A 15,824-nucleotide genomic window follows, 5' to 3' on the forward strand; every position below is an offset into this window, starting at 1 on the left:
TCAGGTTACCACCAGTTGAAGAATAGGGAAAAAGATATACCCAAAACAGTGTTCACCACAAGGTATGGGCTATATGAGTATACGGTTATGTCATTTGGATTGACTAACGCCCCGCCTATTTCATGAGTATGATGAACAAGGTGTTCATGGAGTTCTTGGATAAGTTTGTCATGGTGTTCATTGATGATATTTCAGTATACTCAAAGAATGAAGAGGAACATAAGGAGCATTTGCGGTTAGTTCTCGAGAAGCTCAGGGAACATCAGTTATATGCCAAGTTCAACAAATGTGAGTTTTGGTTGAAGGAAGTTGGATTTCTTGGACATGTTATATCAGGAGAAGGTATAGCAGTGGACCCTACCAAGGTTAAATCAGTAACTGAGTGGTTGGCACCCACCTCGGTTGGAGAGATCTGCAGTTTTCTAGGACTCGCGGGATACTATCGGAGATTTATTGAGAATTTTTCTAAGATTGCAAAGCCCATGACGGCATTGTTGAGGAAGGACATCAAGTTCCATTGGACTGAAGAATGTGAAGCAAGTTTTCAGGAGTTGAAGAAATGTTTGACTACAGCCCCACTGCTGATTCTACCGGATATACGCAAGGATTTCCACGTGTATTGTGATGCCTCTCGCTTAGGACTTGGAGGAGTACTTATGCAAGACGGAAGGGTTGTTTCGTATGCCCCACGACAACTTAAACCGCACGAATTGAATTATGCCACACATGATTTGGAGTTAGCAGATGTAGTGCATGCACTCAAGACCCGGAGACATTTTCTGATCGGAAACCGTTGTGATGTGTACACGGATCACAAGAGTTTGAAGTACATTTTTACTCAGAAGGAGCTGAACCTCAGGCAAAGGAGATGGTTGGGGCTCATAAAGGATTACGATATGAAGTTGCACTATCATCCAGGCAAGGCAAATGTCATAGCAGACGCTTTGAGCTGGAAGACTTATGTCAACACCCTCGTAAGCGGAGGAATGCCAAAGGAGTTGGTAGAAGATCTTAGGGAGCTACGTTCGGAGATAGTTCCTAAAGGTTTTGTTGCAGCATTGGAGGTTCAGACGACATTGTTGGAAAAGATTCGAGCAGCTCAGAAGGATGACAAAGAAATTGCCGAAATAAAGGAGAAGATGAGTGAAGGCAAAGCCAAAGGTTTTCGTGAGGATGAGCACGACACCTTGTGGTTTGAAGACCGTATATATGTGCCCAATAGTGCGGAGCTCAGAAAGTTGATATTACAAGAAGCTCATGATTCACCATACTCGATACACCCTGGAAACACCAAGATGTATTTGGATTTGAAGGAGCGTTTCTGGTGGACTGGTATGAAGAAGGATATTGCCGAGTATGTAGCTGTATGTGATGTATGTCAGAGAGTGAAGGCAGAACATCAGAAGCCTGCAGGATTACTGCAGCCTATGCCGATACCCGAATGGAAGTGGGATAAGCTTGGCATGGACTTTATCACTGGATTGCCCAGGACTCGACCGGGATATGATTCAATCTGGGTAGTAGTGGATTGCTTGACCAAAGTAGCTCACTTTATCCCAGTGAAAACCACTTATACAAGTGCGAAGTTGGCCAAGATATATATGACCAGGATCGTATGTCTGCACGGAGTTCCAAGGACCATCGTATCAGATAGAAGAACATAGTTTACTTCAAAGTTTTGGCACCAGCTGCATCAGACTTTGGGAACCAGGTTGGAGTTCAGTACAACTTTTCACCCGCAGACAGATGGACAGACAGAGAGAGTCAATCAGATTCTGAAGGACATGTTGAGAGCTTGTGCACTAGACTATGGATCTAGTTGGGATGATTATTTGCCCTGCGCAGAATTCTCGTACAACAATAGCTACCAGGCTAGTTTTAAGATGGCACCGTTCGAGGCCCTGTATGGAAGAAGGTGCAGAACACCGTTGATGTGGGATGGAGTTGGAGACCGCTAGTTGTTTGGACCGGATTTGATTAAGGAGTTCGAAGAGAAGGTTAAACTGATTCAAGATAGACTGAAGGTAGCTCAGTCCAGACAGAAGAGTTATGCAGACTCAAAACGCAAGGAGGTAGTCTATGAAATCGGAGACAGGGCATATCTGAGAGTGTCACCACTTCGAGGAGTTAAGCATTTTGGAGTTAAGGGAAAGTTAGCCCTGAGATTTGTGGGACCGTACCATGTTTTGGAACGCATGGGAGAGGTTGCTTACAAGTTGAAATTACCCGAAGGACTGTCGGGAGTTCATGATGTGTTTCACGTTTCTCAGTTGAAGAAGTGTCATGCAGAGATGGCCGATATTCCTCTGAGGGATACAGTGCCTCTGAAAGCAATACAATTGGATAGTGATTTGACATATGAGGAGAAACCAGTCAAGATTCTCGAGTTTGCTAGCCGAGTTACTCGTAGTAAGGTTATCAAGTTTTGCAAAGTTCAGTGGAGCCACCATACCGAGGATGAAGCCACTTGGGAACGAGAGGATGATCTACGCAAAGACGACCCACACCTATTTTCTAGCCAACCTGAATCTCGAGGACAAGATTCATCTTAAGGGGGGTAGGTTTGTAACATCCCAAATTTTCAATTTGGAATGTTATACATAGGTCATTCATGCATACCATATTTTATTGCATTTCCGTTTTGCGATCCTCGAAATTCTAAGCAACTCAAGGACCCTCAGAGAGAGTTGGGGATCACCTTGGTTTTAATTAATTCTTCTCCCTGAGAATATTTCATATCAAAATATATGATAGGAGATAATATGACTTCTCTAAAATAAATGAAATATTGGGGGGGGGGATATTAAAATCAATTTTTATTTTTATTTGGAGTTTTATTGCTATTTTATTTGAATTAGGAAAAAAATTCGTTTTTCAAAATTGCATTACAGGCCCAAATAAATGTTCACCTTGTCCGGCGTATTTCTAGAGGACGGGAAAATTTTATTTTAGGAATTTTGGAGTCTATTTAGTATTTCTTTTCTTTGTTTTTCTGCGCGTCGGATTATTATAAAAAAATGAACCGACCTTACCGGGTCGTGTCCGCCTGGGACACAGACCCGGCCGGGCCTTTAAAGCCCGAGGCGCCGCGCCACCCCAGCCCCGCGCCTCCTGAACCCTAGCCGCCAGCCGCCGCGCACCTCGATCCGCTCACCGTTGCCGATCCGCGCTGCCGGAGGCCACCTTGCCGAAGTTGCACGCCGCCGCCGTCACGCGTCCCGAGGTAGCTGCCGATTTTCGTTAGAAAACCGTATGGTTATTTAGAAACCCTCGATTATTTTATTTTAGATCGATTTTATTTTTTCCGCGGTTTAGTTACTTAGCGAACGCCCATTCGTACGTTCGTTTTAACGAATGATTTTCACCCATTAACCGCAGATAGCGAACGTTCGTTCGTTAGCCTGTTCGTCAATTTTTCTTTTTCCAGGGTTTTTCGTGATTATTTTCGACCGTGATTTCTGACCCGATTTTCGTTTTAGTTTATCTTTTCGCTCATTTATCGGAATCAGGCGATTCAAGCGCCTGGATCTTCGTCTCAAAACCCTATTTCTGTTTGACCAACTTTAATAAGATTTTGGTACTGTAAAAATTTGACTTTAGTCCAGATTAGTAATCGGATCTTGTTTCTTTTTTAGTTTGTGTTTCGTTGCTCCGTTTGATTTGATTCTTTTTGCAAACCGGAGTTCTTCAGTTGAACTTTCTGGTTAGATCTTCTTATTTGAGATTTACCCGTGCATCTTTGCTTGATTGCTTATGTATGCTATTGTTTGTTTGCGATAGAACACCCGAAGTGCGAAGCGTGCTACTACGAGTCTCTAGGTTTTGCAGATCATCAGCAAGGCAAGTAACACTTTGATCAAACTTCTTTCATACCCAGTTTTTATGCATTAGTTCCAATCCCCAAACATTGCATGATTAGGATGTGATTAACTTGTGGGTATTGGGAAGTAGATGATGAGGTAGAACCTATTGCCATGTTTTATAATCAAACCCTGGGAGTTACTTCTACGTTATGCTTATATTGATATGCTATGCTCGTAGACGTGGATTGGGTTTGAGTGTATCCATGACAGATGTGAGATTGTTAATTAATGGTTCAACTTAAGGTGGCAACTTTAATACACATCTGGGTGGATTGCTTGTTTTGGGCACCTGGGGATATAGCAGTGTTGTCCTAGGAGATCTCGGGGATATAAAGTGTGATCCTCCTATGGTCCGCCACCCAGGCTCAAAGGGATCAAAAGATTATTCATGCTAGAAACTTCCGTGTGCAGCCACAAGCCATTATGGGCTCTGGCATAGTTGAGTATGTTGTGTGACCTTTTTCAATGGTGGGCTAGCAGATGTAGAGGGAAAGTAGGTGTAACTGTCCACCCGGAGTAAAGAGTTAATGCTTCTGAAAGACTATGTCTTGGTCATCCATTTCTCAAACACCGTGCAGTGCGAGAAATACAACGGAGGAGATCGAGTCTTGTGGGGAAAAGTGCGCAAACCTCTGCAAAGTGTACAAAATAATCATGGTTAGCCATGTCCCCGGTTATGGACATCTTGAGTATCTAGTACTTGGATTATCCTACTGTATCTCATCACTCTAATTTAATTTGTTGGGATGATAATTACTTTTAATTGGGATTGAGATGGGGGTACCATTCTCAATGTTTCAACTACCATAATAGTTAAATAAAATATATTCCTTTGTTGTAGGGAAAAATTGACTTTTCGCAAAAACCATATAACCATAGAGCCTCCACCAGCCATATATGCATGTAGTGATCGCATTTATCTATTCATTGCTCTACGGTGTTACATTGCCAGCATATTCCATGTGATTACCCGTTTTCGGGCTGCAACGTATTATGTTGCAGACTTTTTAGACGAGGAGTAAGACGCGATAGGTCATTTGTCATGCACTCAGCTATGCCGTTTGAGTTGATGGACTCACTTTATCTTACAAGTCTTCCGCTGTTATCGTTTTAGATGGCATTAAGCCATATTTATTGTAATAAGTTCTCTTTTGAGACATTTGATGTGATAAGTGTGTGATTGCACTCTGTCATAAATCCTTCGAGTACTATGTGTCAGCATTACCGATCCAGGGATGACACTGAAGCACAGAGACTTACCATTTGAGGTTGGGTCGCTACATCCCCTGGCATAAAAACCTTCATATCTTTTTGATCCTAACTCCAAATGAGGTGAATGCAAAGTCCACTTCTTCATTTTGTCGAGCCCGTTCTGTTGGTATCATTTTCACCATGTTTTAACATTCTAAAATGACCATTTTGCCCTTGCGCTTAATCAGCCCCTTCCAGGAAAGAACGTTTTCCAATGATTCTTTCTGCGAGCTTCTCACACTTCTTCCCGGTGATTTCTTCCACCCCAGGCAAGCCACACCCTCCATTTGCATTATTGCAATGCAGTGACATGGTTTATTTATTTGAACTTGCTTAAAATATTGCTTTAGCTATGTATGATTTTGTTCATGGTATTTCTCGGAGTGTTGTTTTGATCTTGATATTGCTTGGAGTTCTGGGACTTATATTTTGATGATTATGTGGATGACATGTTGCCTTTGGATTCTTAGTGGCTTAAGTTATGATTATTTTCATGTTGGTATCTGATGTTGTATTTTGAAGTATTACTTTGGATGACATGTTGCCTTTGGATTATTAGTGGCTAGTATTATTTTCATCATGATGCTAGATGATATTATGTTTTGGAGTATGATGTTGGAGATGATGCTTGCATGTGGATCATAGTTGGATAGCTAGTTCTTGATATTTGAGTAGTAGTATTATCGTTCTTGGATTCATCATGATAGTAGTGTTATACTGTCCTCGGAGTATTTTGGTAAGACGATATTAAGCTTTGGATTATTTGTTGGATAGAGCTATGACTTGGATTATAGGTTGATAGATGATATCGAAGTATCAGTCATCACTGATATATTTTGGGGATAAATTCCGTCATTAAGTTGGTCAGGTAACACCAAACTGGGCTTTTTCCAGTGCAACCACATTTGCCTTTTCTGGGAAGGCCCTAACGCGGTCTATTGTCGTGCCTCTTGCCGGTGCCTCCAATGAGGGAAGGTTATGGGCGTGTGGTACACTGGCCCGGTAAGCAGACATAACCTTGTGTGCCCGTAGTTGTTGTTAGGCGCCTTTTTGTCCCCATTTGGGACTGTTTTTGTTTTGCCACGACAGTGGCCGTTGGTGCCTTTGGTAGGCACGGGGCCACCTAGGACTGAACCCAAAGGGGGTGTTGGTCGGAGTGGCTGGGAGAGTGTCATGGCAGTAGATCAGTTTTTTCGGAATGCCGTTGGTCCACCCGAATGGGAGTGCGAGGCCATGGGTTTCATGGTGTGGGTAAAGTGTGCTATCTCTCTAGAGTGTGTGTGTTGAATCTATGGATAGTCGCGTCCTTGGTCATTGGGCACAAGTTCATACTAGGTCACATAGTTCGATCAACACTCACATGATGGAATGACTTATAGGTGATTTATATGTTGATGTACTTTGAGTAGTAACAGTTTGGCAGGGTGTTGATGATGATGTTGGGATGATCATTCAGTTTGTGATGTGGACACGAGGTGATCATGTGGGTGTTCCATTTGTGATCCGTGAATGATAGCCGTTTGGTTACGAGGTAACCCGTTGAACCAAGTGTGGTTCCGTTTGTGATCCGTGAGTGATCACCGTTTGGTTTTGATCACAAGGTGATCGAGATGGTATATTACTTGGCCAGTTAGCTAAGAGTGATATGGTTATGGAGATCTGTGATGTTGGTTTATCAGTATGATAGTAGTTTCATACCATGCTTAGTAGTTGCTTCATCATAGTTGTTAATGTAATTAACCTGTTTGATGCTATGTTATTGTCTTGCCTTGATGTTTATGGTTGTTGTGAGCTTGCAAGTACATTCAATGTACTGACCTGACATGTCATGCCAGATTGCAGGTGATGCCATGGTTGCTTGATTGCTTGTCGAGGTTTTCGTGCGTGCGAGCTAGATCGTGTCCCAGCCAGAGTCCCTGCGGAGTGGAGTTCACCACCTTCGTCGTTGTTCCACTGCTAGAAGTATTCCGCTACTTCGAGTTGTTCCACTGCTAGCATAGAGCAAGCGTAATATCGCAGGCGTAGTATCACCGTGCTGATGTGCTTCTTTGTAACATCAGACCCTTGTATTATTATTCTTGTAATAAGAGCTAATTTGTTCTATGTCAAGTAGTGTCGTATTCCAGAGACTTCTCCTTGATCTCTAGGCTAGAATATGGGGCGTTCTGGTTTCTCTGAGCCGGGGTGCCACAGGCTTGGTATCAAAGCAGGTCTGGCTGTAGGACGCCCTAGTCAGCGTGAGCAGTTGAAATCGGTAGAAATCAGTAGTATATAGTCTGCCTTGTTTGTTGCATTTGGTTGCTGCATTTGTTTGTTGCATAGCATGCATATAGCCTTATTATTTGTTGCTAACGGTTTCTTTTGATGAGTGTAGCTGGCATCGGTCCGGATCCACTACAGCCCAGCTCCTACATTTCTTCCAGTTTCTTTCTTGCTCATTCTTTGGTGTTTGGCGTCATTTCTGTCCCAGCAGGGTGATGCCAAGTGATCCCGACACTGTTTGCAAAAATGGTGTTCAGGTATCGCGCCGATATCCTTCTTCCAGCCCCGCCTAGCGTTTCCATGATAGACATGCTTCTATCACGGATCGTCCTTTTACCTCGTCGTGTTGGCAACCCTTAATGATCTTAGTCATCACGAAAGGGCAATACCAACAAACTCGGTTTTCCCCGTTATCCTATTTCTTGGACGAGTACGGATCTTTTCCCGTCCACTTGATAATTATGTGGTCACGACATTCGTGTCCTACTACATGGTTACCAAGTACTTCCTTGCTTCCGGGATAGTCCAGGTTGGTACCTGACTAAACCATCACTTGGTGTAGTACTATTTACACGAATTCTTCCACACATTTGTTCATCCTCGTGCACACTGTCACAACATGCTAGATCGTAATCCCGGAGTTTCCGCGAAATTTGTGTGCTTAAGTAGGCATGCATATTGTGTGACTAGCAGTACTATGTGACTTTGTTTGAGTGTGTAGTGATTGTTGTTGTGTGCTTTTGTTTAGTTGAGTTTTCTTTTGCTTCTTTCTTTTGGGCCCCGGTGTTACATTATTTTTTCCCTATAAAGAGTTGCTCATCAACTGACACCGGACTCAAAGAAGTAATAAGGATTTCAAATATTGGGAAGAGCTCAGCTAAATAGTATGGTCTGCCCAGTCAACTGCATTATAGCATTAATATCTGCTCAGAATACCAATGGAGTATTGGATCGACTATCAGCCTCAAGTCTACATCAGTACAAAATCCTCACAGCAGTAATGATCAAGTCAGCAGCAAGACAAGGCAGGTACAAGCTCAACGACATATTTTCAGTCAAAGGTATGGATCATATACAAAATTTTGGCTCAGCAATGCATGATGCTTGAAATATGTTATCATCCGAAATAAAGTCAGAATGTGATATGCTCAAGGAAGACAGTCAAACAAATTTTCTCATGCAAATAATCAACCACAGAATATTATGGGCATGTGTGTAGATTTCAGTCTGCATATTAGTATGAAGCTTTGGATGTAAGAAACTCAGTCTTCTTCCACACGTTATTGGAAGAAATTTACGACGCAAGGCTCCTCAATTTTCCTCAGCATGATATGTGAACAATTTCCAGTCCAAGATACCCGGTCTTTCTCAACAAGATACCTCGGTAAAAGTTTCCGACAGACGGAAATGAATTTTTCTCAACAAGCAAACCCGAGGAGAAGCTTCTCAAGTATGGAACTCAGGCTTCTCCAGCACAATAATCAGACCAAGCTTCGTGTGTAAGCTATAGAGCCTTCTTCTGCACGATGCCCCAACAAAAGATTTGAGCAGAAGTTAACAAGTCTTCCTTAGCAAGCTACTCGGATGACTTCTCTCGTAAGCCATTCAGTCTGCATCAGTATCATACTATTACACCGTCCTCAGAGGTTATATGATGAGTTGCCAATGTATGGTAGTACATTTCAAGAGTCAGATCAGCAATATTTTGTCAGAGGTACACTTCAGTTAAGACATATGCCTGCCGCAAGAATCGGGTATTCGGTTGCATATGATTCTTATACATATGGTGAGCACGTATCCCCGGTCAGATCAGTCACTCATACAGGATACACCAATGGTCAAACAGATATACCTAAGAAAGGTAAGGATCCCACAACCTCACAAGTCAGGAAAAGGAAAAAAAGCAGAGATACATCTCATGAATTACAATGATCGACAAGATCTAGGGATGACATCACAGAATCAACAGCCTTGACAATGGTCATCAAGGTCATTATTCCCGCAACTGACAAGGAGATGTCCTAAAACCTTGTCACCTTCTTGTATGATTGAACTCAGCAATGAGCTCCGTACAGCTACAAACCCCGGGTATATGTCATATGTGTGCGGACCCAGGTCAGAAAATAGGCACAAGGAATAATGTCAAAAATATTGCACTAATCACATCCATGGTCATACGAAGAATCAAGGACAGGTGTGGCCAAGTTATTTCAGTGAGATATCTTAACCAAGAAAATCATGACCGTTAAAGGGTGAGATTGACAACAAAGGTATGATGATTTTTGCACGACCATCAGGGTCCGGATACCCAAATCAGTTGGAGGCCGTAATTCCATATGGATTCACAAAGGCATACTCTTAGCGGCCCACTCTGTTTTACAATGATTTCATATCCCGCTGACCCGCTTGGAATGGTTAGTGTGGAAAAATCCAATTGGGTATACCAACAAAATGAGAAAATCAAAAGTTGAACAATCAGCTCAGACCCGGTATACTCACCGACAGAATCAAGTACACAGTGAGTCTGTTAGGAAAAGCATTTGTCTGTCAGCCCCCTGTCGGGCCAGTCTCAAGATGTAAATTTTTGAGGTATGACACAGCTATAACTCCATACACCATTATATTGCTCATGACAAAAGGCAGTCGAATCTTTGGCACATATCTCAGACTCGAGCCAAAGGAATAAATCAAAATACATTAGTACCACCTATGAGCAGTCAGATCCCGTCAGAAGATGGCCATGATTAATTCTCAGCATTTATTGAAACCAGAAGGCATGCATTTAATTGAAGCAACCCCATGACAGAAGTAAAAAGGTTTTCATGACCAAAAGAAAACTTATGCTCAGATCCATTGGATATCACCACAGGTATGGAAAATCAACGTCAGTAAAAAGGAATTGGTATATGAGCAAAAATCTGACAGGATTTGGGCAAGGTGAAGCAAACCACCCCAGAGCAAGGTAAGTTGATCATCTGAAATTCTCGGGGAAGAATAAATAAAGGAAATGGATACCCAAGTTGGAAACGGTGTCCTCGAGTCATACTTGTTCCCTGAGCAACCAAATCTCGAGGACGATATTTCTTTAAGGGGGTAAGAGTTGTAACAGCCTGGCTTTTGGCCCTTACTTTTTCTTCTTGATTTATTGGTTTTTGTTCTGTTTGGAGTGGTTCTGTGGCCTTGCCACCTGGGAAATCATCCCCATTCCCCTCCCATGTGGCTCATAATTCTCAAAACTTTCCCAAGATCATTCCATTTCTATTCTAGCCTGACCCTAAAATTCTTTTCTCAGGAATATTCCTTTTTATATTAAAGGAATAACCCTGTCTGCCCTAGGTTGTGAAGCAACCTATATTTCTGTCACTCCCAAAAATACCAATTAATTCTCATAATTTCTTTGGGTCATATGTTGCTCAAATATGACCAAACATTCCTGCCCTAGCCCAAGAATAATTCCCCAATAATTATTCTTCATTTCTGCCCAGTGTGGCTTTCTCTGAAGGAAGTTCCACCTATCCTTTCCTGATTGCTCCCAAACCTTTTGGGCATTCTCTTATATCCAAATCATTGCCTCATGCCAAAATTCAACTTTATTTGCCTAGCCAATCTTCCTCAGCAATTTTTCAAACTTTTTGTCAGATAGAAGGCATTGTGAAGGAGGTACTAGCTAGGGCTATCCAAATAGGTTGAAATTTTGCAAACTCCTTAATGTGGTCATATCATCACACTCCTCCAAATTGTAGCCACATCCAATCATCTATGTGAGCACAGGGTCAAATATTTGATTCTATTAATATTTTCAGGTCGTGAAGCAAGTATAATTTTTATTGCTTCATTAATTATGAGAAATTACCAGATTGTGATCCTACCCAAATAACATCTCTCCACCAAATTTGGGACCAATTCATCAAACCAATATTTCTCTAGGATTTTTGCAAGTTTCTGGACAGAGAGAATAGTTGTGAAGGAAGTACCATTTTGGTGAATCCAATTGGTATGAATTTTTTTACAGCACCTCTATCTATCCAAATCATCAAGCCTTGCCAAATTTCAGCCCAAGTGGAATCACCATTTGAGTGCATCATCTTAATCTCATTTCTGGACCATTTTGGTCAGTTGCAAAGCAACTACATTAATCCTTGCTCCATTTCCCCTCAAACTCTCTAGGATTGTAATTCTTCATTAGTTAATCACCTCAGACAAATTGATTTGGCCCAAACAAGTTCCTGTAGATCACCAGTGAACGACCAAGTTTACTACAGTAAACTTCAGACGATGATTACCATTTAACCATAGCACCCCAGATCAAGCCATGGCATCATAAATGCTCCTCTTGGATGGACATAACGCTAGACACCATTTACTTGCCTCTCGTGAGCTCCCTGTGCATTGTCCCATGGTGACCGCGCAGCTGGCAAGCCTGTGCGCGCGCTCTGTGCGTAGTGGCCGCGTCCAGCGCGCCGTTTCTACTTCGTCCGCTCCCCTATCGTCATCTTAGCGCGCGTGAGCATGTCCCTTGGCTTCACCTCGTCGTCGTCGTTGCCCTAGACCCCTCTCCCCCTCCGTCCGCTTCCTCACCGACGCAAGCCGTCGTGCGCCCACAGGCAAATAATGGCAGTTTGGCTCGGAGCTTGCCGTCTTCTTCCTCCTTGCGCTCCCTTGGCTGCCTCTTCCCCGTGAGTTGTCCCTCATGTTCCCTCTCGTCGCCTAACTCCAAGCTCATGCGCGTGCTCACGCGTCTGCGGCGACGCTAGTGCGGCAGCTCCTCCCCCTTGGCTATTTAAGCAGCCCCGGGCGCCCTCGGCCTTACCAAGCCACTCCTCCACCTCTCAGGACCTCGCCCCGCTACTCTCCCGAGCTCAAAGAGCTTCCTTTTTTCCCTCCATGTCTGCCGTGCCCGCATCGGCCTCGACCTAAATTTGCTCAACGCCTTGCTCATCCACCTCGTGCTCCTGTGAGCCTCCCCGGCCCCACGCCTTGCCGCCGGAGCAGCCACATCGCCATGTCCGCATCAGCCCGAAGCCACTCTCCGCCACGCCTGATGCTCCGCCCGGCTCAGTGCTCCCCGGCGGGCGCGTCGTGCCTGGATGGATGCGGTACTCTTTCCCGACTCCAGCGGTGGTCCGGGTATCGCAAACGGTGGCCGGTGACGTCGGATCGGCCGCCGACGTCGGCGACCTTCCTCTGGTTCGCGAGCGGCATCTTGAAGAAGTAGAGAACGCGCGTTATTGAGCCAACCACCGGCCCCGCGCTTGCTAGCATGGATAAGTGGAGACGTATTCCACTGGCATATGTCTTCCCTTCCAGAAGGCACATTCTTCTTCTACTTTAGCCCGGAATACGTTTTCACTTCAGAGAAAGCGTACTTCCAGAGAGGCGTGTTCTACTTTTTCAGCCAAGGGCCTGTTTGTGATGATTTTATTACAGATGGGTCCCTGGTAGAAAAACCTTCATATCTTTTTATCCTAACTCCAAATGAGGTGAATCCAAAGTCCACTTCTTCATTTCATTGAGCCCATTCTGTTGGTATCATTTTCACCATGTTTTAACATTCTGAAAATGTTCGTTTTTCCCTTGCGCTTAATCAGCCCCCTCCGGGAAAAAACGTTTTCCGGCGATTTCTTCCACCCCAGGCAAGCCACACCCTCCATTTGCATGATTGCAATGCAGTGACATGGTTTATTTATTTGAACTTTCTTAAAATATTGCTTCAGCTATGTATGATTTTTCTCATGGCATTTCTCGGAGTATTGTTTTGATCTTGATATTGCTTGGAGTTCTAGGACTTATATTTTGATGATTATGTGGATGACATGTTGCCTTTGGATTCTTAGTGGCTTAAGTGATGATTATTTTCATGTTGGTATGTGATGTTGTATTTTGAAGTATTACTTTGGATGACATGTTGCCTTTGGATTATTAGTGGCTAGTATTATTTTCATCATGATGCTAGATGATATTATGTTTTGGAGTATGATGTTGGAGATGATGCTTTCATGTGGATCATAGTTGGATAGCTGGTTCTTGATATTTGAGTAGTAGTATTATCATTCTTGGATTCATCATGATAGTAGTGTTATACTGTCCTCGGAGTATTTTGGTAAGACAATATTAAGCTTTGGATAATTTGTTGGATAGAGCTATAACTTGGATTATAGGTTGATAGATGATATCGGAGTATCAGTCATCACTATTATATTTTGGGGATAAATTTCGTCATTAAGTTGGTCAGGTGCCACCGAACCAGGCTTTTTCTAGTGCAACCACATTTTCCTTTTATGGGAAGGCCCTAACGCGGTCTATTGTCATGCCTCTCGCCGGTGCCTCCAATGAGGGAAGGTTATGGGCGTGCGGTACACTGGCCCGGTAAGCAGACATAACCCTGTGTGCCCATAGTAGTTGTTAGGCGCCCTTTTGTCCCCGTTTGGGACCGTTTTTGTTTTTCCATGACGGTGGCCGTTGGTGCCCTTGGTAGGCACGGGGCCACCTAGGACTGAACCCAAAGGGGGTGTTGGTCGGAGTGGCTGGGAGAGTGTCATGGCAGTAGATCGGTTTTGTCGGAATTATGTTGGTCCACCCGAATGGGAGTGCGAGGCCATGGGTTCCGTGGTGTGGGTAAAATGCGCTACCTCTGCAGAGTGTGTGTGTGTGTGTGTGTGTGTTGAATCTATCGATAGCCGCATCCTCGGTCATTGGGCACAAGTTCGTACTAGGTCACACCGTTCGATCAACACTCACATGATGGAATGACTTATAGGTGATTTATATGTTGATGTACTTTGAGCAGTAACAGTTTGGCAGGGTGTTGATGATGATGTTGGGATGATCTGGAGGATGATCATTCAGTTTGTGATGTGGTCACGAGGTGATCATGTGGATGTTCCGTTTGTGATCCGTGAATGTTCACCATTTGGTTACGAGGTAACCCATTGAACCAAGTGTGGTTCTGTTTGTGATCCATGAGTGATCACTGTTTGGTTTTGATCATGAGGTAATCGAGATGGTATATTACTTGGCTGGTTAGCCAAGAGTGATATGGTTATGGAGATCTGAGATGTTGGTTTATCAGTATGATAGTAGTTTCATACCATGCTTAGTAGTTGCTTCATCATAGTTGTTAATTTAATTAACATGTTTAATGCTATGTTATTGTCTTGCCTTGATGTTTATGGTTGTTGTTAGCTTACAAGTACATTCAATGTACTGACTTGGCGTGTCATGCCAGATTGTAGGTGATGCCATGATTGCTTGATTGCTTGTCGAGGTTGCCGTGCGTGCGAGCTAGATCGTGTCCCAGCCAGAGTCCCTGCAGAGTGGAGTTCACCACCTTCATCGTTGTTCCGCTGCTAGAAGTATTCCGCTGCTTCAAGTTGTTCCACTGCTAGCATAGAGCAGGTGTAGTATCGCAGGCGTAGTATCACCGTGTTGATGTGCTTCTTTGTAACATCAGACCCTTGTATTATTATTCTTGTAATAAGAGCTGATTTGTTCTATGTCAAGCAGTGCCGTATTCCAGAGACTTCTCCTTGATCTCTGGGCTGGAATACAGGGCGTTGCAATTTCTCTGAGCCGGGGTACCACAGATTAAGAGAGATATAGTGTAAACTTGAGAAGGTCTTCAACGAACCACCGGTAAGATTGAAAACAGCGAATAAATTAATATGAGAACATAGGAAGAGGAATCTCGAACAAACCGCCGTAAGAATTAAAAAATGAACAAAGAAAAGATAGCGAAACACCGGGAAGATTTAGAAAAAGAGCGAAGATACTTGAGAGAATTTAGATACAAGAAAACGAATAGATCACGAGCTGACTAGAGGATACTTGAACGATGCACCGGTAAGATTTGGAGAACGAGAGTTGAAAGCTGGAATGAATACTTCTGAGATGATGGGCTCCGGAGAATCAAACTGAAAAGACTCCCGAATTGCTCCGGATGGGTGAAAACAATTCTCACAATCGAAAACAATTATGAGAGGATGGCATCAAGCTAGAACTACGCATCTCTGAGAGAAACGGATAAGATTTGGAGGAAAAACTCTTCTTCGGTCTTCAAATGTTGAGAAAGATGATGAGAACCACCATGACAATTGATGAGCCACTCCAGAAAAATGAAGAATAGAAATGATGAACCAACGATGACAATGTTTTGAAAGCGATCTTGGAGAAGGCATTTTGACTGATGAAAATTCATTCTTACGTCAAACTTCGAAAAGAATTTGGGAATAGCTCCGGGAAAATTGGAAGAGTCAGGTAAGATCCTGGGAAAAGACCTATGGGTTAGGGCCCACTCAAAAGAGAAAACCGTTAGAAATGATTACTTGAAAGAGAGATTGCACCGGTTTAGTTAAATGGCTCGAATGAGATAACAACCTCGAAATAACTTGGACCGATTGAGAATGGAAACGTGAATCTTCTGAGAGATCTTCAACACTCCGGAACCCTTGA

The sequence above is a fragment of the Triticum dicoccoides genome, chromosome 1A (assembly GCF_002162155.2).
Source record: "Triticum dicoccoides isolate Atlit2015 ecotype Zavitan chromosome 1A, WEW_v2.0, whole genome shotgun sequence".
NCBI classification, from domain to species: Eukaryota; Viridiplantae; Streptophyta; class Magnoliopsida; order Poales; family Poaceae; genus Triticum; species Triticum dicoccoides.